A 26,465-nucleotide genomic window follows, 5' to 3' on the forward strand; every position below is an offset into this window, starting at 1 on the left:
TAAAAATTAAAACAATTGAATACAATCAGTAGAACTTTCTCCTTCTGTGAAGGATAGCACTTTTAGGCATAAACATGTTTGTCTTATATTATAAATTAAGAAACCAGGTAGAAGCCAAATGATAAAAACATGTGGATACTTAAAAAATTTTGCTCATTCTTTTGAAAAATCTTCTTTGAGGTGGGTGGGATTTTTGCAAACAGCTAAATGTCATTTAGAGTCAAATACGGTGAATTATCAGGTTGGATAAAATAACTTTTTTGCCAAAATCTCAAATATTCCTTAACATTTTCTTGCATGACTTCTACATTGACTACAAAAGGAGAGTTCCCAAAATGTCTTCAGGAATAACATCATCACTGATATCAGTATGGCCTACTGAGAAGGGAAGTACCCATCTGCATATAGAAGCTATGATGTCACCTTTTAAAATCTGCCTCATTTCTAGAATCACACTTTTTTTAAGCTTACTTTTTTTAATGTTTATTCATTTTTCAGAGAAACATAGTGCAAGCGGGGGAGGGGGGAGGGGCAGAGAGAGAGTGAGACACAGAATCCCAAGCAGGCTCCAGGCTCTGAGCTATCAGCACAGAGCACAACATGGGGCTCTAACTCATGAACTGCAAGATAATGACCTGAGCCAAAATCAAGAATACATGCTTAACCAACTGAGCCACACAGGCGCCCTTGGAAACAGTATTTTAAACACAACAAACCATTTAAGGAGAGACAGACTAAGTGTGAGCAGGGGAAGGGCAGAAAGAGAGGGAGACACAGAATCCCAAGCAAGCTCCAGGCTCTGAGCTGTCATCACAGAGCCCAATGCAGGGCTCGAACTCACGAACTGCAAGGTCATAACTGCAAGGTCATGACCTGAGCCAAAGTCGGACACTTAACCAACTGAACCACCCAGGTGCCCCCCAACAAACCATTTAAAATGTGACACTTATCAATACTTTTGTAAACTAAACAATCTTCCTAAGGCAAAACTGCATACATTAATTTATTAGTTTCATAACTGTGAACTATTACAAAGGATATTTGTATTAAATCCAGACATGATTGTCACTCTCTTCATCCCTCTACTAAAACGTGAAGCTAACTCAACCAGTACTATATATGTTACTTAACTGTAGGTCCTAGTCCTTAAAAAAATCTTTTTAAGAGTGGTTAAAAATCTGCATTGAGGGGGATGCCTGGGTGGCTCAGTCGGTTGAGCATCCAACTTTGCCCCAGGTCATCATGATCCCGCACTTCGTGGGTTCGAGCCCTGCATTGGGCTCTGTGCCGAAGGCTCGGAGCCTGGAGCCTGCTTTAGATTCTGTGTCTCCCTCTCTCTCTGCCCCTCCCCTACTCTGTCTCTCTGTCTCCCAAAAATAAACATAAAAAAAATTAAAAATTAAAAATCTCCATTGAGGAAGAATGTGTACTGCCTTCACGCTCACAGTTACACAATTATAACATGGGCTTGTTGCTGATGACCTGTAAAAATTGACCTGCCAGCGGATCATAAAAACTTTAATTCCTACTGTAAAGTAACCATATCATGAATGACTAGATTTTAGACAAATTTTGAGTCCTAATGTCAATATTTTTAACTAAGGGCTGTGTTCTTTCCCTTGAATGTGTTACTAATTTTTTTCCATGAATAACTGTGGAATTACAAAAATTTCATGTGTACTCTTTTGTACTTTTATTTTGGAGATGTATATGCATAGAGGAACTAGCCATTTTTTGAATTAAATTTTTCATTTTGAGATAAATGGAGAGTGACATGCAGTTTTATTTTTTTTTTCAACGTTTATTTATTTTTGGGACAGAGAGAGACAGAGCATGAACGGGGGAGGGGCAGAGAGAGAGGGAGACACAGAATCGGAAACAGGCTCCAGGCTCTGAGCCATCAGCCCAGAGCCCAACGCGGGGCTCAAACTCACGGACCGCGAGATCGTGACCTGGCTGAAGTCAGACGCTTAACCAACTGTGCCACCCAGGCACCCCAGACATGCAGTTTTAAAAAAGATTCTGTGTATTCATTACCCAGTTTGCCACAATGGTAATGTATTTAAAAAAACTATTTTTCACATTTAATCCATTTTTGCATCTGTTCCCATAGATGGGCTGCTGTGTTTAAGGCACAGCCATGGACCACACAGTCTCTAAAATTTGGTAATATGACCATGGGTGTGATCATATTGACCAAAATAGGTTTTTTTTAATGGAAAAAATAATGGTAAACAATTTAAAAATTTTTGTTCACTTCATGACTATTTAAAATAGCATGTTATCCAAATTGGAAAGAGTTAAATTATTTCTGTTCACAGATGGCTTCTTATATGTAGAAAATGGCTCCTGGGTAGCTCAGTTGGTTAAGCATCTACTCTTGATTTCAGCTCAGGTCATGAACCCAGGGATCTTGGGATCAAGCCCCACATTGGGCTCCAGGCTGAGAGTGGAGTCTGCTTAAGGTGGAGCCTGCTTAAGATTTTCTTTCTCTCTCTCTCCCTCCCTCTTTCCCCTCCCCCCACATCATGCACTCTCAAAAAAAAAAAAGTTCAAGATGTCGCAAAAAAATTGAGATAGTTAAATAAATTCAGTAAACTTAGTGGATACAGTATCAACCACAAGAACTAATTGCATTTCTACACACTAACAATGAACAGTCCAAAAAGGAAATTAAGAAAACAATTCCATTTACAATAGCATCAGAAACAATATTTTGGAATAAATTTAATCAAGGAGGCAAAAGACTTAAACACTGAAAACTGCAAAACAGCAATGTTTTCATTGTTGAAATTGAAGACACAAATAAATGGAAATACAGTTTCTATGGGTTAGAAAAAATTAATATGACAATACTACACAATACTAAAAGTTAAAATGACAATACTACACAAATGACCTAGAAATTCATTTCAACCCCTATCAAAATCTCAACAAGCATATTTTGCAGAAAACAGAAAAGGCCATCCTAAAATTCATGGGGAAGCTCCAGGAATCACAAATAACCAAAACAATCATGAAAAAGAACAAATTTGGAGAACTCACACTTCCTGATTTCAAAACTAACTGCAGAGCTAAAATAAATGAAACAGTACAGTATTGACATAAGGACAAACTCATAGGCCAAGGAACAGAAACACCAAAACCCTTGTGTGCATATGGTCAATTGATTTTCACCAAAGGTGTCAAAATCATTCCATAGAGAAAGGGCAGTTCTTTCAATAAAAGGGCTGGAAAAATGGGATATCCACATGCCAAAGAATAAAGCTGGACCCTTACCTGATATAATAAAAATTAACATAAAAGGCAACAAAGAACTAAACATACTAGCTAAAACTATTAAATTACTCAAAGAAAACACAGGAAAGAATCCTTGGGACATTGGATTTGGTGATGATTTTTCTTTTTTTATTTTTTTTTTAACATTTATTTTTGAGAGACAGAGAGAGAGCATTGAATGGGGGAGGGGCATAGAGAGAGGGAGACACAGAATCTGAAGCAGGCTCCAGGCTCTGAGCTGTCAGCACAGAGCCTGATGCGGGACTCGAACTCACGACTGAGCCACCCAGGCGCCCCTGGATTTGGTGATGGTTTCTTGAACATGATATCAAAAGTACAATGCAACAGTAGAAAAAAAAATAACTGAATTTCACTAAAATGAAAAACTGTGCATCAAAGGATACTATAAAGAGAGTGAAAAGACAACCCACAGATTATGAAAAAATATTTCCAAATCATATATCTGAAGTGGTATTAACATCCACAGTATTATATAAGAAAATCCCAGAACTCAACAACAAAAAACAAATTTAAGAATAGTCGATGGTCTTGAATAGATATTTCTCCAGAGAAAATGTACAAATATCCAATAAGCACACAAAAAGAGGCTTAAAACACTATAGGGAAAACAAATCAAAACCAAAATGAGGTACCATTTCACACCCATTTTTACTACAAAAAAATGGGAAAAAACGAGTGCTGATGAGAATGTGGAGCTATTACAACCCTGGGTGTATTGTTGGTAGGAATATCAAATGGTGCGCCCACTGCAGAAAAACAATATGGTAATACCTCAAAAAGTTAAACAGAATTACCATATGACCCACGGCTCAGAGCCTAGAGCCTGGAGCCTGCTTTGGATTCTGTGTCTCCCTCTCTCTCTGCCCCTCCCCCATTCCTGCTCTGTCTCTCTCTGCCTCTCAAAAATAAAGAAAAATAAAAACAATTTTTTTAAAAGAATTACCATATGATCCAGCAATTCCACCTCTAAGTATATATCCAAAAGAAAGTCGGAAATCAAACAAATATTTGCACATAAATGTTCATACCAGGATTATTTACAACGGCCAAAATCCATCAAAAAATAGGTGAACGGAAAAATAAAAGGAATAAAAGGAAATGATATTGCCTAAAAAGAAGTGAAATTCTGACACATGCTATAACATAAATGAATTTTTAAAACATACTAAATGAGCAAGCCAGACACAACAAAAGGAAAAATATGTAATTCCACTTGGTTGATGTTCCTTGAACAAATTCATAGAGACAGAAAGAATAGAGGGCTGGAAGGGGGAGGGAATGCAGTTATTGTTTAATGGGTACAGTTTCTGTTTGGGAAATGATGAAAAAGTTCTGGAAATGGGGAGTGATGATGGTTGCACAAGAATGCCAATATATTTACCTAAACCCACTGAATTATACACTTAAAAATGGTAAAATGAGGGGCGCCTGGGTGGCGCAGTCGGTTAAGCGTCCGACTTCAGCCAGGTCACGATCTCGCGGTCCCGGAGTTCGAGCCCCACGTCGGGCTCTGGGCTGATGGCTCAGAGCCTGGAGCCTGTTTCCGATTCTGTGTCTCCCTCTCTCTCTGCCCCTCCCCCGTTCATGCTCTGTCTCTCTCTGTCCCAAAAATAAATAAACGTTGAAAAAAAAAATTTAAAAAAAAAAAAAAAAATGGTAAAATGGTAAATTTTTTCTAATTTAATGTTTATTTTTGAGAGAGAGAGACAGAGCGTGAGTGGGGGAGGGGCAGAGAGAGAGAGGGAGACACAGAATCCTAAGCAGGTTCCAGGCTCTGAGCTGTCAGCACAAAGCTCAAAGTGGGGCTCAAACTCACGAGCCATGAGAGCATGACCTGAGCCAAAGTTGGATGCCTAACCAACTGAGCCAAGGTGCCCCTAATATGGTAAATATTTTAAAAGATATTTAATATTATCAAGTAAATATTATAAAAGAAAGTTGGTGTTGCACCTGGCCCCTAAAGATATGAACAAAGAATGTACTAACTTCAGCACTGTTTACACTAGAGAAAATTTGGAAATAACCCAATTAATTATTCACAAAAAACAGAATGGATAGATTATATGTTCACATAAAAGAATACTATACAGCAGTTAAATGAATGAACTAGAGCAACATGAGTCAATATAAAGAAACTAAAAATAGGGCGGCGGCAAGATGGCGGCTTAGGAGGACGCTGGGCTCACCGCACGTCCTGCTGATCACTTAGATTCCATCTACATCTGCCTAAATAACCCAGAAAACCGCCAGAGGATTAGCAGAACAGAGTCGCCGGAGCCAAACGCAGACGAGAGGCCCACGGAAGAGGGTAGGAAGGGCGGCGAGGCGGTGCGCGCTCCACAGACTGGCGGGAGGGAGCTGGGGCGGAGGGGCGGCTCGCCGGCCAAGCACAGCCACCGAATCTGGCTTGCAAAAGCGGAGGGGCCTGACGGACTGTGTTCCCACAACAAGCGCGACTTAGCGTCTGGGAGGTCATAAGTTAACAGCTCTGCTCGGAAAGCGGGAAGGCTGGAGGACAAAGGGAGGGAGAGCTGCTGAGCCCCCTGACAACAGAGCTCAGTTTGGTGGGGAACAAAGGCGCTCGCCAGCGCCATCTCCCCCGCCCATCCCCCAGCCGAAATCCCAAAGGGAACTGGTTCCTGCCAGGGAACTTGCTCGATCCGCGCAAACACCCAACTCTGCGCTTCTGCGGAGCCAAACCTCCGGCAGCGGATCTGACTCCCTCCCGCTGCCACAGGGCCCCTCCTGAAGTGGATCACCTAAGGAGAAGCGATCTAAGCCTGCCCCTCCTGCCCCCGAGCACCTTGCCTACCCACCCCAGCTAATACGCCAGATCCCCAGCATCACAAGCCTGGCACGGTGCAAGTAGCCCAGACGAGCCACACCACCCCACAGTGAATCCCGCCCCTAGGAGAGGGGAAGAGAAGGCACACACCAGTCTGACTGTGGCCCCAGCAGTGGGCTGGGGGCAGACATCAGGTCTGACTGTGGCCCCGCCCACCAACTCCAGTTATACACCACAGCACAGGGGAAGTGCCCTGCAGGTCCTCACCACGCCAGGGACTATCCAAAATGACCAAGCGGAAGAATTCCCCTCAGAAGAATCTCCAGGAAATAACAACAGCTAATGAGCTGATCAAAAAGGACTTAAATAACATAACAGAAAGTGAATTTAGAATAATAGTCATAAAATTAATCGCTGGGCTTGAAAACAGTATACAGGACAGCAGAGAATCTCTTGCTACAGAGATCAAGGGACTAAGGAACAGTCACGAGGAGCTGAAAAACGCTTTAAACAAAATGCATAACAAAATGGAAACCACCACAGCTCGGCTTGAAGAGGCAGAGGAGAGAATAGGTGAACTAGAAGATAAAGTTATGGAAAAAGAGGAAGCTGAGAAAAAGAGAGATAAAAAAATCCAGGAGTATGAGGGGAAAATTAGAGAATTAAGTGATACACTAAAAAGAAATAATATACGCATAATTGGTATCCCAGAGGAGGAAGAGAGAGGGAAAGGTGCTGAAGGGGTACTTGAAGAAATAATAGCTGAGAACTTCCCTGAACTGGGGAAGGAAAAAGGCATTGAAATCCAAGAGGCACAGAGAACTCCCTTCAGACGTAACCTGAATCGATCTTCTGCACGACATATCATAGTGACACTGGCAAAATACAAGGATAAAGAGAAAATTCTGAAAGCAGCAAGGGGTAAACGTGCCCTCACATATAAAGGGAGACCTATAAGACTCGTGACTGATCTCTCTTTTGAAACTTGGCAGGCCAGAAAGAATTGGCACGAGATTTTCAGGGTGCTAGACAGAAAAAATATGCAGCCGAGAATCCTTTATCCAGCAAGTCTGTCATTTAGAATAGAAGGAGAGATAAAGGTCTTCCCAAACAAACAAAAACTGAAGGAATTTGTCACCACTAAACCAGCCCTACAAGAGATCCTAAGGGGGACCCTGTGAGACAAAGTCCCAGAGACATCACTATAAGCATAAAACATACAGACATCACAATGACTCTAAACCCGTATCTTTCTATAATAACACTGAATGTAAATGGATTAAATGCGCCAACCAAAAGACATAGGGTATCAGAATGGATAAAAAAACAAGACCCATCTATTTGCTGTCTACAAGAGACTCATTTTAGACCTGAGGACACCTTTAGATTGAGAGTGAGGGGATGGAGAACTATTTATCATGCGACTGGAAGCCAAAAGAAAGCTGGAGTAGCCATACTTATATCAGACAAACTAGACTTTAAATTAAAGGCTGTAACAAGAGATGAAGAATGGCATTATATAATAATGACAGGGTCTATCCATCAGGAAGAGCTAACAATTATAAATGTCTATGAGCCGAATACCGGAGCCCCCAAATATATAAAACAATTACTCATAAACATAAGCAACCTTATTGATAAGAATGTGGTGATTGCAGGGGACTTTAATACACCACTTACAGAAATGGATAGATCATCTAGACACACGGTCAATAAAGACACAAGGGCCCTGAATGAGACATTGGATCAGATGGACTTGACAGATATATTTAGAACTCTGCATCCCAAAGCAACAGAATATACCTTCTTCTCGAGTGCACATGGAACATTCTCCAAGATAGATCATATACTGGGTCACAAAACAGCCCTTCATAAGTTTACAAGAATTGAAATTATACCATGCTTACTTTCAGACCACAATGCTATGAAGCTTGAAATCAACCACAGAAAAAAGTCTGGAAAACCTCCAAAAGCATGGAGGTTAAAGAACACCCTACTAACGAATGAGTGGGTCAACCAGGCAATTAGAGAAGAAATTAAAAAATATATGGAAACAAACGAAAATGAAAATACAACAATCCAAACGCTTTGGGACGCAGCAAAGGCAGTCCTGAGAGGAAAATACATTGCAATCCAGGCCTATCTCAAGAAACAAGAAAAATCCCAAATACAAAATCTAACAGCACACCTAAAGGAACTAGAAGCAGAACAGCAAAGGCAGCCTAAGCCCAGCAGAAGAAGAGAAATAATAAAGATCAGGGCAGAAATAAACAATATAGAAACTAAAAAAACTGTAGAGCAGATCAACGAAACCAAGAGTTGGTTTTTTGAAAAAATAAACAAAATTGACAAACCTCTAGCCAGGCTTCTCAAAAAGAAAAGGGAGATGACCCAAATAGATAAAATCATGAATGAAAATGGAATTATTACAACCAATCCCTCAGAGATACAAACAATTATCAGGGAATACTATGAAAAATTATATGCCAACAAACTGGACAACCTGGAAGAAATGGACAAATTCCTGAACAACCACACTCTTCCAAAACTCAATCAGGAGGAAATAGAAAGCTTGAACAGACCCATAACCAGCGAAGAAATTGAATCGGTTATCAAAAATCTCCCAACAAATAAGAGTCCAGGACCAGATGGCTTCCCAGGGGAGTTCTACCAGACGTTTAAAGCAGAGATAATACCTATCCTTCTCAAGCTATTCCAAGAAATAGAAAGGGAAGGAAAACTTCCAGACTCATTCTATGAAGCCAGTATTACTTTGATTCCTAAACCAGACAGAGACCCAGTAAAAAAAGAGAACTACAGGCCAATATCCCTGATGAATATGGATGCAAAAATTCTCAATAAGGTACTAGCAAATCGAATTCAACGGCATATAAAAATAATTATTCACCATGATCAAGTGGGATTCATTCCTGGGATGCAGGGCTGGTTCAACATTCGCAAATCAATCAACGTGATACATCACATTAACAAAAAAAAAGAGAAGAACCATATGATCCTGTCAATCGATGCAGAAAAGGCCTTCGACAAAATCCAGCACCCTTTCTTAATAAAAACCCTTGAGAAAGTCGGGATAGAAGGAACATATTTAAAGATCACAAAAGCCATTTATGAAAAGCCCACAGCTAACATCATCCTCAACGGGGAAAAACTGAGAGCTTTTTCCCTGAGATCAGGAACACGACAAGGATGCCCACTCTCACCGCTGCTGTTTAACATAGTGCTGGAAGTTCTAGCATCAGCAATCAGACAACAAAAGGAAATCAAAGGCATCAAAATTGGCAAAGATGAAGTCAAGCTTTCGCTTTTTGCAGATGACATGATATTATACATGGAAAATCCGATAGACTCCACCAAAAGTCTGCTAGAACTGATACAGGAATTCAGCAAAGTTGCAGGATACAAAATCAATGTACAGAAATCAGTTGCATTCTTATACACTAACAATGAAGCAACAGAAAGACAAATAAAGAAACTGATCCCATTCACAATTGCACCAAGAAGCATAAAATACCTAGGAATAAATCTAACCAAAGATGTAAAGGATCTGTATGCTGAAAATTATAGAAAGCTTATGAAGGAAATTGAAGAAGATTTAAAGAAATGGAAAGACATTCCCTGCTCATGGATTGGAAGAAAAAATATTGTCAAAATGTCAATACTACCCAAAGCTATCTACACATTCAATGCAATCCCAATCAAAATTGCACCAGCATTCTTCTCAAAACTAGAACAAGCAATCCTAAAATTCATATGGAACCACAAAAGGCCCCGAATAGCCAAAGGAATTTTGAAGAAGAAGACCAAAGCAGGAGGCATCACAATCCCAGACTTTAGCCTCTACTACAAAGCTGTCATCATCAAGACAGCATGGTATTGGCACCAAAACAGACACATAGACCAATGGAATAGAATAGAAACCCCAGAACTAGACCCACAAACGTATGGCCAACTCATCTTTGACAAAGCAGGAAAGAACATCCAATGGAAAAAAGACAGCCTCTTTAACAAATGGTGCTGGGAGAACTGGACAGCAACATGCAGAAGGTTGAAACTAGACCACTTTCTCACACCATTCACAAAAATAAACTCAAAATGGATAAAGGACCTAAATGTGAGACAGGAAACCATCAAAACCTTAGAGGAGAAAGCAGGAAAAGACCTCTCTGACCTCAGCCGTAGCAATCTCTTACTGGACACATCCCCAAAGGCAAGGGAATTAAAAGCAAAAGTGAATTACTGGGACCTTATGAAGATAAAAAGCTTCTGCACAGCCAAGGAAACAACCAACAAAACTAAAAGGCAACCAACGGAATGGGAAAAGATATTCGCAAATGACATATCGGACAAAGGGCTAGTATCCAAAATCTATAAAGAGCTCACCAAACTCCACACCCGAAAAACAAATAACCCAGTGAAGAAATGGGCAGAAAACATGAATAGGCACTTCTCTAAAGAAGACATCCAGATGGCCAACAGGCACATGAAAAGATGTTCAGCGTCGCTCCTTATCAGGGAAATACAAATCAAAACCACACTCAGGTATCACCTCACGCCAGTCAGAGTGGCCAAAATGAGCAAATCAGGAGACTATAGATGCTGGAGAGGATGTGGAGAAACGGGAACCCTCTTGCACTGTTGGTGGGAATGCAAATTGGTGCAGCCGCTCTGGAAAGCAGTGTGGAGGTTCCTCAGAAAATTAAAAATAGACCTACCCTATGACCCAGCAATAGCACTGCTAGGAATTTATCCAAGGGATACAGGAGCACTGATGCATAGGGGCACTTGTACCCCAATGTTCATAGCAGCACTCTCAACAATAGCCAAATTATGGAAAGAGCCTAAATGTCCATCAACTGATGAATGGATAAAGAAATTGTGGTTTATATACACAATGGAATATTACGTGGCAATGAGAAAAAATGAAATATGGCCTTTCGTAGCAACGTGGATGGAACTGGAGAGTGTGATGCTAAGTGAAATAAGCCATACAGAGAAAGACAGATACCATATGGTTTCACTCTTATGTGGATCCTGAGAAACTTCACAGGAACCCATGGGGGAGGGGAAGGAAAAAAAAAAAAAGAGGTTAGAATGGGAGAGAGCCAAAGCATAAGAGACTGTTAAAAACTGAGAACAAACTGAGGGTTGATGGGGGGTGGGAGGGAGGAGAGGGTGGGTGATGGGTATTGAGGAGGACACCTTTTGGGATGAGCACTGGGTGTTGTATGGAAACCAATTTGTCAATAAATTTCATAAAAAAAAAAAAAAAAAAAAAGAAACTAAAAATAGTTCAAATGGAACTTTAGCTTTATCTACAAAATTCTAATAATCTAAAATTCTGAAACAAAGACCATTAAATTTTAATACCACCTTCATTAATAATAAAACAAGTATCTTCACATATTAGTCCACAAAACAATCCCCAACAAATTCAAAAAGATTGAAGTCATACCATGCATATTTTCTAACCACAATGCTATGAAACTATAAGTCGACCCCAACAAAAAGTCTGGAAAGACCACATTCACATGGAAGTGAAATAACATGCTACTAAACAATGAATGGGTCAACCAGGAAATTTAAAAAAGTACATTGAGGGTCGCCTGGGTGACTCAGTCGGTTAAGCATCTGACTCTTGATTTCACTTCAGGTCAGGATCTCATGGTCATGAGATCAAGCCTCATGTAAGGCTCTGTGCTGAACATGGACCCTGCTTAAGATTATCCCTCTCTCCCTCTGGCCCTCCTAAGCACATGCCTGCCTCTCTCTCTCTCTCTCTCTCTCTCTCTCAAAAATAAAGTATATGGAAATGAATGAAACTGAAAACACAATGGCTCAAAACCTCTAGGAGGAAGCAAAAGCAGTTCTAAAAGGAAAGCTTATAGCAATATAGGCATACCTCAAGAAGCAAGAAGAATCTCAAATAATTTAAATTTACAACTAAAGGAGCTAGAAAAACAAAAGCTAAATCCAACAGGAGGAAAATAATAAAAATTAGAGTAGAAATAAATGATACAGAAACTAAAAAAAAAAAAAGAAAAGATTAATGAAACCAGGAGCTGGTTCTTTGAAAAGATAAATAAAATTGATAAATATCTAGCCACACTTATCAAGAAAAAGAGAGAAAGGACTCAAATGAATAAAATGACAAATGAGAGAGGAAAAATAACAATCAACACCACAGAAATACAAATAAGAGAGTATTATGAAAAAGTATATGCCAAAAAATTGGACAACCTACAAGAAAGGGATAAATTCCTAGAAACATAAATTACCAAAACTGAAACAGGAAGAAATAGAATATTTGAACAGACCGATAGCCAGCAAAAAAATTAAATCAATAATCAAAAAACTCCCAAGAAACACAAGTCCAGGACCAGATGGCTTTATAGATGGAATTCTATCAAACATTTAATAAAGAGTTAACACCTGGTTTTCTCAGACTATTCCAAACAGTAGAAAAGGAAGGAAAACACCCAAACTCATTCTATGAGGCCAGTATTACCCTAATACCAAAACAAAATAAAGACACCACTAAAAAAGATAGCCACAGGTCAACATCCCTGATGTACACAGATGCAAACATTCTCAACAAAACACCAGCAAACCGAATCCAACAGTACATTAAAAAATCACTCACCATGATCAAGTGAGATTATTCCTGGGATACAAGTGTGGTTCAATATTCAAAAATCAATCAACATGATACATCACATCAATAAGAGGAAAGACAAAAATCATATAATTTCAATCAATGCAGAAAGAGCACCTGAGAAAGTTCAAAATTCACTTATGATAAAAACTCTCAACAAGTAAATTTAGAGGGAATATACCTCAACATAATAAGGGCCACATATGAAAACCCCACAGCTAATATCATCCTTTAATTTTTTTAATGTTTATTTTTGAGAGAGAGACAGAGCGTGAGCAGGGGAGGGGCAGAGAGAGAGGGAGGCACAGAATCCGAAGCAGGCTCCAGGCTCCCAGCTGTCAGCACAGAGCCCAACACAGGGCTCAAACTCACAAACCCTGAGATCATGACTTGAGCCAAAGCTGGACACTTGGCCAACTGAGCCATCCAGGTGCCCCTAATAACATCTTTAATGGGGAAAAACTGAGAGCTTTTGTTCCTAACGTCAGGAACAAGACAGGGATGTCCACTCTCACTATTCTTGTTTTTAATGTTTTTATTTTTGAGAGAGAGAACATGAGTAGGGGAGGGGCAGAGAGGGGGAGACAGAGGATCCGAAGTGGGCTCCGCACTGACAGCAGCAGCCTGATGTGGAGCTCAAACTCACTAACTGTGAGATCATGACCTGAGCGAAAAACACTCAACAGACTGAGCCTCGAAGGCGCCCCCATTCTCACTACTTTTATTCAACATAGTACTAGATGTCCTAACCACTACTTTTATTCAATATACTACTAGATGTCCTAACCACAGCAATCAGACAACAGAAATAAAAGGCATCCAAATAGTCAAGGAAGAAGTTAAACTTTTTGCAGATGACATCATACTACATATAGAAAACGTGAAGGACTCCACCAAAAAATTGCTAGCACTGATACACAAATGCAGTCAAGTCGCAGGATACAAAATCAATCTAACGAAATCTGCTGCACTTCTATACGATAAATAAAATAAAGCATCAGAAAGAGAAATCAAGGAATCAATCTCATTTACAATCACACCAAAAATAAGATACCTAAGAATAAACCTAACCAATGAGGTGAAAGACCTGTATTCTGAAAACTGCAAAACATTGATGAAAGAAATTCAAAAGGATACAAAGAAATGGGAAGACATTCCATGCTCATGGATTGGAAGAACAAATATTGTTAAAATGTCTATATTACCCAAAGCAATCTACACATTTAGTACAACCCCTACCAAAATACCAACAGCTTTGATTTTTAAAACCAAATCTTTATTTTTTTAAGTAAGCTCTGCCCAATGTGGGGCTTGAACTAATGACCCTGAGATCAAGTCTCCCATGTTCTACTGACAGCCATCCAAGCAATCCAACAGCATTTTTCACAGAACTTGAACAAACAATCCGAAAATGTGTATGGAACCACAAAAGACCCTGAAGAGCAAAAGCAATCTTGAAAAATAAAACTAAAGCTGGAGGTATCACAATTCTGGACTTCAAGTTATATTACAAAGCTATAGTTCTCAAAACAGTACAGTATTGAAACAAAAACAGACACAAAGGTAAACAAAATAAAAACCCAAAAATAAACCCACAACTGTATGGTCAATTTTCAATAAGCAGGAAAAAATATCCAATGGGAAAACAACAGTCTCCTCAACAAATGGTGTTGGGAAAACCTGACAGGGACATGCAAAAGGATGAAACTAGACCACTTTCTTACACCACACACAAAAATAATTTCAAAATGGATTGAAGAAGTAAATGGGAGACAGGAAACCATAAAAATCCTAGAAGAAAGCATAGATAGTAAAGTCTCAGACATTAGCTGTAGCAATATTTTTCTAGATATGTCTCCTGAGGCAAGGGAAACAAAAGTAAAAATAAACTACTGAGCTTCATCAAAATAAAAAGCTTCTGCACATTGAAGGAGACCATCAACAAAACTAAAAGGATGCAGCACCTGGGTGGCTCACTTGGTTAAGCATCTTGACTCTGGATTTAAGCTCAGGTCATGATCTCATGGTTCCTGAGACCAAGCCCTGTGTTGGACTGTGCTGTGACAATGCAGAGCCTGCTTGGGATTCTCTCTCTCCCTTTCTTCTCTCTGCCTCTCCCCTACTTGTGCTCACTTGCTCATGTGCTCTCTCTCTCTCCCTCAAAATAAAAATTTTTTAGAAATCCTAAAAGGCAACCTAAGGAATGAGAGAAGACATTTGGAAACAACATATCTGATAAAGGGCTAGTATCCAAAATACATAAAGCTCTTTTACAACACCTGAAACCAAATAATCCAATTAGAAAATGGGCAGAAGACATGAACAGACATTTCTCCAAAGAAAATATTCAGATGGCAAACAGTCATAAGAAATGATGCTAGGGACACCTGGGTGGCTCAGTTGGTTAAGCATCTGACTCGGTTTCAGCTCAGGTCATGATCTCATGGTCCTTGACTTCCAACCCCATGTTGGGCTCTGGCAGCGTGGAGCATGCTTGGGATTCTCTCCCCTCTCTCTGTCCCTCCCCACACTTCTCCCTCCCCGCCCTCTCTCAAAAGAAATAAGTAAATATTTTTTTAACTTTTTAATGTATATTTATCTTTGAGAGAGAGAGAGCGAGCGAGCAGGGGTGGGGCACAGAGAGACAGAGACAGAGACAGAATCTGAAGCAGATTCCAGGCTCTGAGCTGTCAACACAGAGCCCGATGTGGGGCTCGAACTCACAAGCAGTGAGATCATGACCTGAGCTGAAGTCGGACGCTTAACCAACTGAGCTACCTAGGCATCCCTAAATAATTATTTTTTTTAAGAAGATGCTCAACAACACTCATCATCAGGGAAATGCAAATCAAAACTATTAAGTCAGAGAAAGACACTGTATGATTTTAGTCATGTGTGGAATTTAAGAAATGAAACAAACAAGCAAAGGGAAAAAAAGAGAAAAATTTAAAAACATACTCCTAATTACAGAGAACAAACTGATGGTTACCTGTGGGGAGGTGGATGGGAGGATGGGTTTAAATAGGTGATCAGGATTGAGGAGAGCATTTGTGATGAACACCAGATATGTGGAATTTTTTTTTTTTTGCTTTTTTAAAAGTTTATTTATTTTGAGAGAAAGAATGCGAGCAGGGAAGGGACAGCAAGAGAGGGGAGGGAGAGAGAGGGACACAGAGAGAGAGAAAGAACCCCAAGCAGTCTCCTCACTGTTAGTGCAGAGCCTGACACAGGCCCGAACTCATGACCCACGAGATCATGACCTGAGCCAAAATCAAGAGTCAGATGCTTAACAACTGAGCCACCCAGGAGCCACTCATGGAATTGATGAATCAGTGTATTTTACACCTGAAGCTAAGATAACACTGTATGCTAACTAACTAGAATTAAAGTAAAAACTTTAAATAAAAAACTTATCTTGTAAGCAGTGCCCTACAGGTCCCGGGATCCGAGGTGAACCTGGTTTGCACAGCCTGGTCCAGGGGAATGGAGGGTGGGATTAGAAGGTGTGAGGCAAAGCACACTTCCCAGGACCAAGTGCCCTGCTTCCTGCACTAGACCCTGTTCCCCACGCCCACCATGGCTACAATTCAGCAACTGGTAGGAAGATGGTTTTAAGGATTCTATGAAGGAAGAGTAAAGACATTCCTGAATATATTAAGGAAGGACAAATGGCAGTGGCACTGTGAAAAATGGGCACAAAGGCCAAGCCAGATTGTGTCATCACTTCTGACAGCCAAGTCTCTCACCATAAAAACTGAGAACACTTTAGAACGGTTTTCTTGTAAAATGGGAAAGAGGTTTGAAGAAACGACAGCTGATGGCAGAAAAACTCAGAATGTATTCAACTGTCCATATAGTATATTGGTTCAACACCAGTAATGGAATGAGAAGGAAAGCACAATAAGTAGAAGATTAGGATATTATTGATGGAATGTATTATGAATGGTGTCACCGGTACCAGCATATACGAAAAAGTATAATGAAAATCCCACCATCTCTTTAAAGAGGAATTAAATGTCAAAATGAACAAGCTCAGTTCGATAAGCAAATCTCCATAATGCTGCTTTATTTCATTACTTTGTTCCATTATCTCTATCACAAACATTTTACATGTAACTACCCAAGAATTGACTTTATTAGGATCATCCCTTTGGTTAGTAGATAAATGTGTGCTAACAAACCCTAAGCAATGTAAAACACATTACTTTGCTCTGACTCCCTTACGGTAACTTTTGAAAAAATTGTCATCACCTAAAAGGTAAATAAAGTATGTGAAGAAATGGATATTAAACTACAAATTTATTAAATGCTAACAAAAAGTGTTTAATGTGGTTATCTTTTTGCCTATGAAATATTTAAGGGAAAAATGACTACTCATTGTAGAACAAGGTGCTATGAAATAGACACTCATATATGGCCAGTGGTAATACAAGGATTTAGAAAATAACTTGGGAAAAGCCTTTGATCTTATCTTAAATAATTCTGCCTATATCTTAACTAAAGAAAATAATTCTAAATAAATAATTTTAATCACCAATGATAACAATCTATGAGTTATATACAGTGACAAAAAATCTATAATATGTATAATAATGTCTGAGTAAACAGGTATGAGTAAGTTATACTTTTCCAAAAATTTTCATCTTTCTTCATTTTCATCTTTGTCATTTTTTTTAAATAAGAAATTTATTGTCAAATTGGTTTCCATACAACACACAGTGCTCCTACCAAGAGGTGTCCTCCTCAATACCCATCACCCACCCTCCCCTCCCTCCTACCCCCCATCAACCCTCAGTTTGTTCTCAGTTTTTAAGAGTCTCTTATGTTTTGGCTTCCTTCCTCTCTAACCTTTTTTTTTTTTTTCCTTCCACTCCCCCATGGTCTTCTGTTAAGTTTCTCAGGATGCATTAGCTAAGTTTTTAAATACACGGGTGTGTACATGAGGTTTTCCATATATACCCACAAGTGGAAAAGAAAAAATGTGGAAAGATGTATGCCCAATTATTTCATTAGTCATCATTTCTAGGGGTGGATTTATGAGGAACTTTCTTACTTTTCGCCCTTTTTTTTCCAATATACGAAATTTATTGTCAAATTGGTTTCCATACAACACCCAGTGCTCATCTCAAAAGGTGCCCTCCTCAATTCCCAACACCCACCCTCCCCTCCCTCCCACCCCCCATCAACCCTCAGTTTGTTCTGTTTCTAAGAGTCTCTTATGCTTTGGCTCTCTCCCACTCTAACCTTTTTTTTTTCCTTCCCCACCCCCATGGGTTTCTGTTAAGTTTCTGAGGATCCACATAAGAGTGAAAACATCTGGTATCTATTTTTCTCTGTATGACTTATTTCACTTAGCATCACACTCTCCAGTTCCATCCACGTTGCTACAAAGGGCCAAATTTCATTCTTTCTCACTGCCACGTAGTACTCCATTGTGTATATAAACCAAAATTTCCTTATACATTCATCAGTTGATGGACATTTAAGCTCTTTCCATAATTTGGCTATTGTTGAGAGTGCTGCTATAAACATTGGGGTACAAGTGCCCCTATGCATCAGTACTCCTGTATCCCGTGGATAAATTCCTAGCAGTGCTATTGCTGGGTCATAGGGTAGGTCTATTTTTAATTTTCTGAGGAAACTCCACACTGTTTTCCAGAGTGGCTGCACCAATTTGCATTCCCACCAACAGTGCAAGGCGGTTCCCGTTTCTCCACATAGACTCCAGCATCTATAGTCTCCTGATTTGTTCATTTTGGCCACTCTGACTAGCGTGAGGTGATATCTGAGTGTGGTTTTGATTTGTATTTCTCTGATGAGGAGCAACGTTGAGCATCTTTTCATGTGCCTGTTGGCCATCCGGATGTCTTCTTTAGAGAAGTGTCTATTCATGTTTTCTGCCCATTTCTTCACTGGGTTATCTGTTTCTCGGGTGTGGAGTTTGGTGAGCTCTTTATAGATTTTGGATACTAGCCCTTTGTCCGATATGTCATTTGCGAATATCTTTTCCCATTCCGTTGGTTGCCTTTTAGTTTTGTTGGTTGTTTGCTGTGCAGAAGCTTTTTATCTTCATAAGGTCCCAGTAATTCATTTTTGCTTTTAATTCCCTTGCCTTTGGGGATGTGTCGAGTAAGAGATTGCTACGGCTGAGGTCAGAGAGGTCTTTTCCTGCTTTCTACTCTAGGGTTTGGATGGCTCCTGTCTCACATTCAGGTCCTTTATCCATTTTGAGTTTATTTTTGTGAATGGTGTGAGAAAGTGGTCTAGTTTCAACCTTCTGCATGTTGCTGTCCAGTTCTCCCAGCACCATTTGTTAAAGAGACTGTCTTTTTTCCATTGGATGTTCTTTCCTGCTTTGTCAAAGATGAGTTGGCCATACGTTTGTGGGTCTAGTTCTGGGGTTTCTATTCTATTCCATTGGTCTATGTGTCTGTTTTTGTGCCAATACCATGCTGTCTTGATGATGACTGCTTTGTAGTGGAGGCTAAAGTCTGGGATTGTGATGCCTCCTGCTTTGGTCTTCTTCTTCAAAATTCCTTTGGCTATTTGGAGTGTTTTGTGGTTCCATACAAATTTTAGGATTGCTTGTTCTAGTTTTGAGAAGAATGCTGGTGCAATTTTGATTGGGATTGCATTGAATGTGTACATAGCTTTGCGTAGTATTGACATTTTGACAATATTTTTTCTTCCAATCCATGAGCAGGGAATGTCTTTCCATTTCTTTAAATCTTCTTCAACTACCTTCATAAGCTTTCTATAGTTTTCAGCATACAGATCCTTTACATCTTTGGTTAGATTTATTCTTAGGTATTTTACGCTTCTTGGTGCAATTGTGAATGGGATCAGTTTCTTTATTTGTCTTTCTGTTGCTTCATTGTTAGTGTATAAGAATGCAACTAATTTCTGTACATTGATTTTGTACCCTGCGACGTTGCTGAATTCATGTATCAGTTCTAGCAGACTTTTGGTGGAGTCTATCGGATTTTCCATGTATAGTATCATGTCATCTGCAAAAAGCGAAAGCTTGACTTCATCTTTGCCAATTTGGATGCCTTTGATTTCCTTTTGTTGTCTGATTGCTGATGCTAGCACTTCCAACACTATGTTCAACAACAGCGGTGAGAGTGGATATCCCTGTCGTGTTCCTGATCTCAGGGAAAAAGCTCTCAGTTTTTCCCCGTTGAGGATGATGTTAGCTGTGGGCTTTTCATAAATGGCTTTTATGATGTGTAAGTATGTTCCTTCTATCCTGACTTTCTCAAGGGTTTTTATTAAGAAAGGGTGCTGAATTTTGCCAAAGGCTTTTTCTGCATCAATTGACAGGATCATATGGTTCTTATCTTTTATTAATGTGATGTATCACGTTGATTGATTTGAGAATGTTGAACCAGCCATGCATCCCAGGAATGAATCCCACTTGATCATGGCGAATCATTCTTTTTATATGCTGTTGAATTCGATTTGCTAGTATCTTATTGAGGATTTTTGCATCCATATTCATCAGGGATATTGGCCTGTAGTTCTCTTTTTTTACTGGGTCTCTGTCTGGTTTGGGAATCAAAGGAATACTGGCTTCATAGAATGAGTCTGGAAGTTTTCCTTCCCTTTCGATTTCTTGGAATAGCTTGAGAAGGATAGGTATTATCTCTGCTTTAAACATCTGGTAGAACTCCCCTGGGAAGCCATCTGGTCCTGGACTCTTTTTTGTTGGGAGATTTTTGATAAACGATTCAATTTCTTCGCTGGTTATGGGTCTGTTCAAGCTTTCTATTTCCTCCTGATTGAGTTTTGGAAGCGTGTGGGTGTTTAGGAATTTGTCCATTTCTTCCAGGTTGTCCAATTTGTTGGCATATAATTTTTCATAGTATTCCCTGATAATTGTTTGTATCTCTGAGGGATTGGTTGTAATAATTCTACTTTCATCCATGATTTTTCTATTTGGGTCATCTCCCTTTTCTTTTTGAAAAGCCTGGCTAGAGGTTTGTCAATTTTGTTTATTTTTTCAAAAAACCAGCTCTTGGTTTCGTTGATCTGCTCTACAGTTTTTTTAGATTCTATTTTGTTTATTTCTGCTCTGATCTTTATTATTTCTCTTCTTCTGCTGGGTTTAGGCTGCCTTTGCTGTTCTGCTTCTATTTCCGTTAGGTGTGTTGTTAGATTTTGTATTAGGGATTTTCTTGTTTCTTGAGATAGGCCTGGATTGCAATGTATTTTCCTCTCAGGACTGCCTTCACTGCATCCCAAAGCGTTTGGATTGTTGTATTTTCATTTTCGTTTGTTTCCATATATTTTTTAATTTCTTCTCTAATTGACTGGTTGACCCACTCATTCTTTAGTATGGTGTTCTTTAACCTCCATGCTTTTGGAGGTTTTCCAGACTTTTTCCTATGGTTGATTTCAAGCTTCACAGCATTGTGGTCTGAAAGTATGCATGGTATAATTTCAATTCTTGTATACTTATGAAGGGCTGTTTTGTGACCCAGTATATGATCTACCTTGGAGAATGTTCCATGTGCACTCGAGAAGAAAGTATATTCTGTTGCTTTGGGATGCAGAATTCTAAATATATCTGTCAAGTCCATCTGATCCAATGTCTCATTCAGGGCCCTTGTTTCTTTATTGACCGTGTGTCTAGATGATCTATCCATTTCTGTAAGTGGGGTGTTAAAGTCCCCTGCAATTACCACATTCTTATCAATAAGATTGCTTGTGTTTATGAGTAATTGTTTTATATATTTGGGGGCTCCGGTTTCGGCGCATAGACATTTATAATTGTTAGCTCTTCCTGATGGATAGACCCTGTATAATGCCCTTCTTCATCTCGTTACAGCCTTTAATTTAAAGTCTAGTTTGTCTGATATAAGTATGGCTACTCCAGCTTTCTTTTGGCTTCCGGTAGCATGATAAATAGTTCTCCATCCCCTCACTCTCAATCTAAAGGTGTCCTCAGGCCTAAAATGAATCTCTTGTAGACAGCAAATAGATGGGTCTTGTTTTTTTATCCATTCTGATACCCTATGTCTTTTGGTTGGCGCATTTATTCCATTTACATTCAGTGTTATTATCGAAAGATACGGGTTTAGAGTCATTGTGATGTCTGTATGTTTTATGCTTGTAGTGATGTCTCTGGCACTTTGTCTCACAGGGTCCCCCTTAGGATCTTTTGTAGGGCTGGTTAAGTGGTGACAAATTCCTTCAGTTTTTGTTTGTTTGGGAAGACCTTTATCTCTCCTTCTATTCTAAATGACAGACTTGCTGGATAAAGGATTCTCGGCTGCATATTTTTTCTGTCTAGCACCCTGAAAATCTCGTGCCAATTCTTTCTGGCCTGCCAAGTTTCAAAAGAGAGATCAGTCACGAGTCTTATAGTTCTCCCTTTATATGTGAGGGCACGTTTACCCCTTGCTACTTTCAGAATTTTCTCTTTATCCTTGTATTTTGCCAGTTTCACTATGATATGTCATGCAGAAGATCGATTCAAGTTATGTCTGAAGGGAGTTCTCTGTGCCTCTTGGATTTCAATGCCTTTTTCCTTCCCCAGTTCAGGGAAGTTCTCAGCTATTATTTCTTCAAGTACCCCTTCAGCACCTTTCCCTCTCTCTTCCTCCTCTGGGATACCAATTATGCGTATATTATTTCTTTTTAGTGTATCACTTAGTTCTCTAATTTTCCCCTCATACTCCTGGATTTTTTTATCTTTTTCTCAGCTTCGTCTTTTTCTGTAATTTTATCTTCTAGCTCACCTATTCTCTCCTCTGCCTCTTCAAGCCGAGCTGTGGTCGTTTCCATTTTATTTTGCATCTCGTTTAAAGCATTTTTCAGCTCCTGCTGACTATTCCTTAGTCTCTTGATCTCTGTAGCAATAGATTCTCTGCTGTCCTCTATACTGTTTTCAAGCCCTGCAATTAATTTTATGACTATTTTTCTAAATTCACCTTCTGTTATATTATTTAAATCCTTTTTGATCAGTTCATTAGCTATTGTTATTTCCTGGAGATTCTTTTGAGGGGAATTCTTCCGTTTGGTCATTTTGAATAGTCCCTGGAGTGGTGCGGACCTGCAGGGCACTTCCCCTGTGCTGTGGTGTATAACTGGAGTTGGTGGGCGGGGCCGCAGTCAGACCTGATGTCTGCCCCCAGCCCACGGCTGGGGCCACAGTCAGACTGGTGTGTGCCTTCTCTTCACCTCTCCTAGGAGCGGGATTCATTGTGGGGTGGCGTGGCCCGTCTGGGTTACTTGCACACTGCCAGGCTTGTGGTGCTGGGGATCTGGCATATTAGCTGGGGTGTACAGGGGCAGGAGGGGCAGGTTGGGCAGGTATAGCTCGCTTCTCCTTAGGTGATCCACTTCAGGAGGGGCCCTGTGGCAGCGGGAGGGAGTCAGACCCACTGCCGGAGGGGTGGCTCCGCAGAAGCACAGCATTGGGTGTTTGCGCGGAACAAGCAAGTCCCCTGGCAGGAACCGGTTCCCTTTGGGATTTTGGCTGGGGGATGGGCGAGGGAGATGGCGCTAGCTAGCGCCTTTGTTCCCCGCCAAAGTGAGCTCTGTCGTCTCGGGGCTCAGCAACTCTCCCTCCCTTTGGCCTCCAGCCTTCCCGCTTTCCGAGCAGTGCTGTTAACTTATGACCTCCCAGATGCTAAGTCACGCTTGCTGTCGGAACACACTCCGTCTGGCCCCTCCGCTTTTGCAAGCCAGACTTGGGGGCTCTGCTTGGCCGGCGAGCCGCCCCTCCACCCCTGCTCCCTCCTGCCAGTCCGTGCAGCACGCACCACCTCTCCGCCCTTCTTACCCTCTTCTGTGGGCCTCTGGTCTGCGCTGGGCTCCGGAGACTCCATTCTGCTAGTCTTCTGGTGGTTTTCTGGGTTATTTAGGCAGGTGTAGGTGGAATCTAAGTGATCAGCAGGATGCGCGGTGAGCCCAGCATCCTCCTACGCCGCCATCTTCTGCCCCATCTTTATCATTTTATATATACTTATTGACATTAGTTTAATTTTTTAATAAAGCATTTTATGGACACATGAAATTACCTGAGTTCTCCCGTTCTACTGCTCATGTTTAAACCACTGCACTTACCACACTATCCTTACTTGGATGCAGGAACAACTAAAGATAACTTGCTAACAATAAGAGAAATAAATAATTTTAAAATCAATTCCTAAAACTTCCAACTAAAATTAGAACCTGATCCTCACAAAAACCAAGACCTGAAAGGGGTTACACAAACATTTAAAACAAAGAAGAGCACCAAAATTAAAGCCACAGCAATTATGCCATTTCACACAGGTCCATTTATTTAAGAAAATAAAAAATAAAAAAAACACTAGCCACTCAGCTACAACATGTAAGGGGCTTACAAGTCCTCACTTTTATGCTGACAAGAAAAAAGATGAACAAACTGAAAATCAGTATCTTAGATCCTTTAGGGACATGAAGTCACAGGGCAAATCACTACCAAGAAATCCAGGGGCGCCTGGGTGGCTCAGTCGGTTAAGCATCCGACTTTGGTCAAGGTCATGATCTCGCGGTTTGTGAGTTCGAGCCCCACGTAGGGCTCTGTGCTGACAGCGCAGAGCCTGGAGCCTGCTTTGGATTGTGTGTCTCTCCATCTCTCAGCCCCTCACCTGCTCATGCTCTGTGTCTGTCTGTCTCTCAACAATAAATAAACTTTAAAAAAAATTAAAAAAAAAAAAGAAAACCAGAGAGACAGGCAGATATAGCTTATCTGGTATGGGAACACTTCAACAGTAAGTTATGAATCACTAGAGGCTAAGAATGTATTAACTTGAGAGTTAAAACAAAATCCGGGAGTCCCAGTTTTAGGTGGGGGGCCCACACTTTGCTGGGTTTACCTCTAGGAGCCCCCATAAGGTTTTCAGGTTTAAACAGTTAAGATCTGTAGAAAATCCTCTTGTGCCTTTAGCAGAAGGGGAAAGTAGCCATACTGAAATAGCCCAGAGCATTCTCTTAACAAAGTCATGCTATCAAGGTATATTACTTTAATAGGACAAAATCTACCGGAAGGAAGAGCAATTCAATTAGACAACCTCAGCCACTTCTGGTCTTCCTGTTTCACCCAACAGTGGCGGACAGCTAAGAAATACATCTCAAGGCCTCAGCCCAAAGACTCAAGACCACTAAAAATAACTGAGATTTAATTTTAAGATTAAAGAATACTATCCCTCCCTAACTCCTTTATCACATTAACACAGATCCAGTATAATAACTGAATTTCAAGTGAGCACAATACAAACTTTGTTTTAGAAGGAATTCTTGGGGCGCCCGGGTGGCTCCATTGTCTGACTTCAGCTCAGGTCATGATCACGTGATTTGTGAGTTTGAGTCCCACATGAGGCTCTGTGCTGACAGCTTGAAGCTTGGAGTCTGCTTCAAATTCTTTCTCTCCCACTCTCTCTGCCTCTCCCCTTCTCGCATTATCTCTCTCTCTCTCCCAAAAAATAAACGTTAAACAAAAAAAAAGAAGGAATTCTTGAGGTGCCAGAGTGGCTCAGTCAATTAAGCGTCTGACTCCTGATTTTGGCTCAGGTCATGATCTCACAATTCCTGAGATCAAACCCCATCGATCCCCATGAGCCCAGAGTCGAGCTCTTGTCCTTGACAGCATGGAGTCCTCTTGGGATTCTTTTCTCCCTCTATCAAAATAAATATTTAAAAAAAGAAGGAATTCTTAGAGAAACAGAAAGAAAATAGGGAAAAAAGAATTATAACAAAGAAACTATAAGGGAAGGAATCCTCTGGTACCTACAGCTACAGCAAACGACACATAGCCCAGTTCCTAGCTAGATTAACATAAAAGTTCACAAAGTTCACACTAAAAGTGAACAACTTCGGGACACCCGGGTGACTCAGTCAGTTAAGCATTCAAAACTTGGCTCATGTCATGATCTCGTGGTTCATAGGTTCGAGTCCCACATCAGGCTCTCTGCTGCCAGCGCAGGGTCTGCTTCAGATCCTCTGTTTCCTACTCTCTCTGCCCCTTCCCCACTTGCACTCACGCTCTCTCTCAAACATAAACAAATATTTAAATAAGTAAGTAAGTAAGTAAGTAAATAAATAAATAAATAAATAAATAAAGCCAATATCCTCAATTCCCACTACCAGAAACATCTGGCTTCCAAAGAAATTACAAGTCATGCCAAAAGGCCAAAGGAGAGGTACTGGGTGGCTCAGTCAGTTAAGCATATGACTTCAGCTCAGGTCATGATCTCTAGGTTCCTGAGTTCAGGACTCATATCGGACTCTGTGCTGACAGCTCAGAGCCTGGAACCTGCTTCAGATTCTGTGTCTCCATCTCTCTCTGCCCCTTCCCTGCTCACGCTCTCTCTCTCACTCAAAAAACAATAAACACTAAAAGACTTTTTTTAAAAAGGTCAAAAAAATAACAAAAGAAAGCAAGAAAAACCAAAATCTAAAGAAACAGAGAGCAGCAGAACCAGACTTATTTAAGACACAGACTTTTAGAATTATCAGGAGAATCTAAAATAACTATGGGTAATATGATAAGGACTCTAATGGAAGAAATAGACAACATGCAAGATCAGATGGGTAGTGTAAGCAGAGAGAGGAAAACTCTAATAAATAAACAAGAGGAAATGCTACAAATCTGAAACACTATAAAAGAAATAAAGAATGCCTTTGATAGGCTCATTATTAGATTGGACACAGTCAAGGAAAGAATCAATGAGCTTG

The 26,465-nt window shown here is 40.2% G+C and overlaps 1 protein-coding gene and 1 pseudogene across 12 annotated transcripts in view; one reads left to right on the top strand and one right to left on the bottom strand.

The window, feature by feature from the left end:
- The window catches only part of ATRX (ATRX chromatin remodeler), a 327,458-nt gene that overhangs the window by 266,786 nt on the left and 34,207 nt on the right, over nt 1–26,465 (bottom strand). The window lies entirely within an intron of this gene.
- LOC125157118 (fatty acid-binding protein 5-like) lies at nt 16,335–16,738 on the top strand (annotated as a pseudogene).

Source organism: Prionailurus viverrinus, chromosome X (assembly GCF_022837055.1).
Source record: "Prionailurus viverrinus isolate Anna chromosome X, UM_Priviv_1.0, whole genome shotgun sequence".
In the NCBI taxonomy this organism is placed as follows: Eukaryota; Metazoa; Chordata; class Mammalia; order Carnivora; family Felidae; genus Prionailurus; species Prionailurus viverrinus.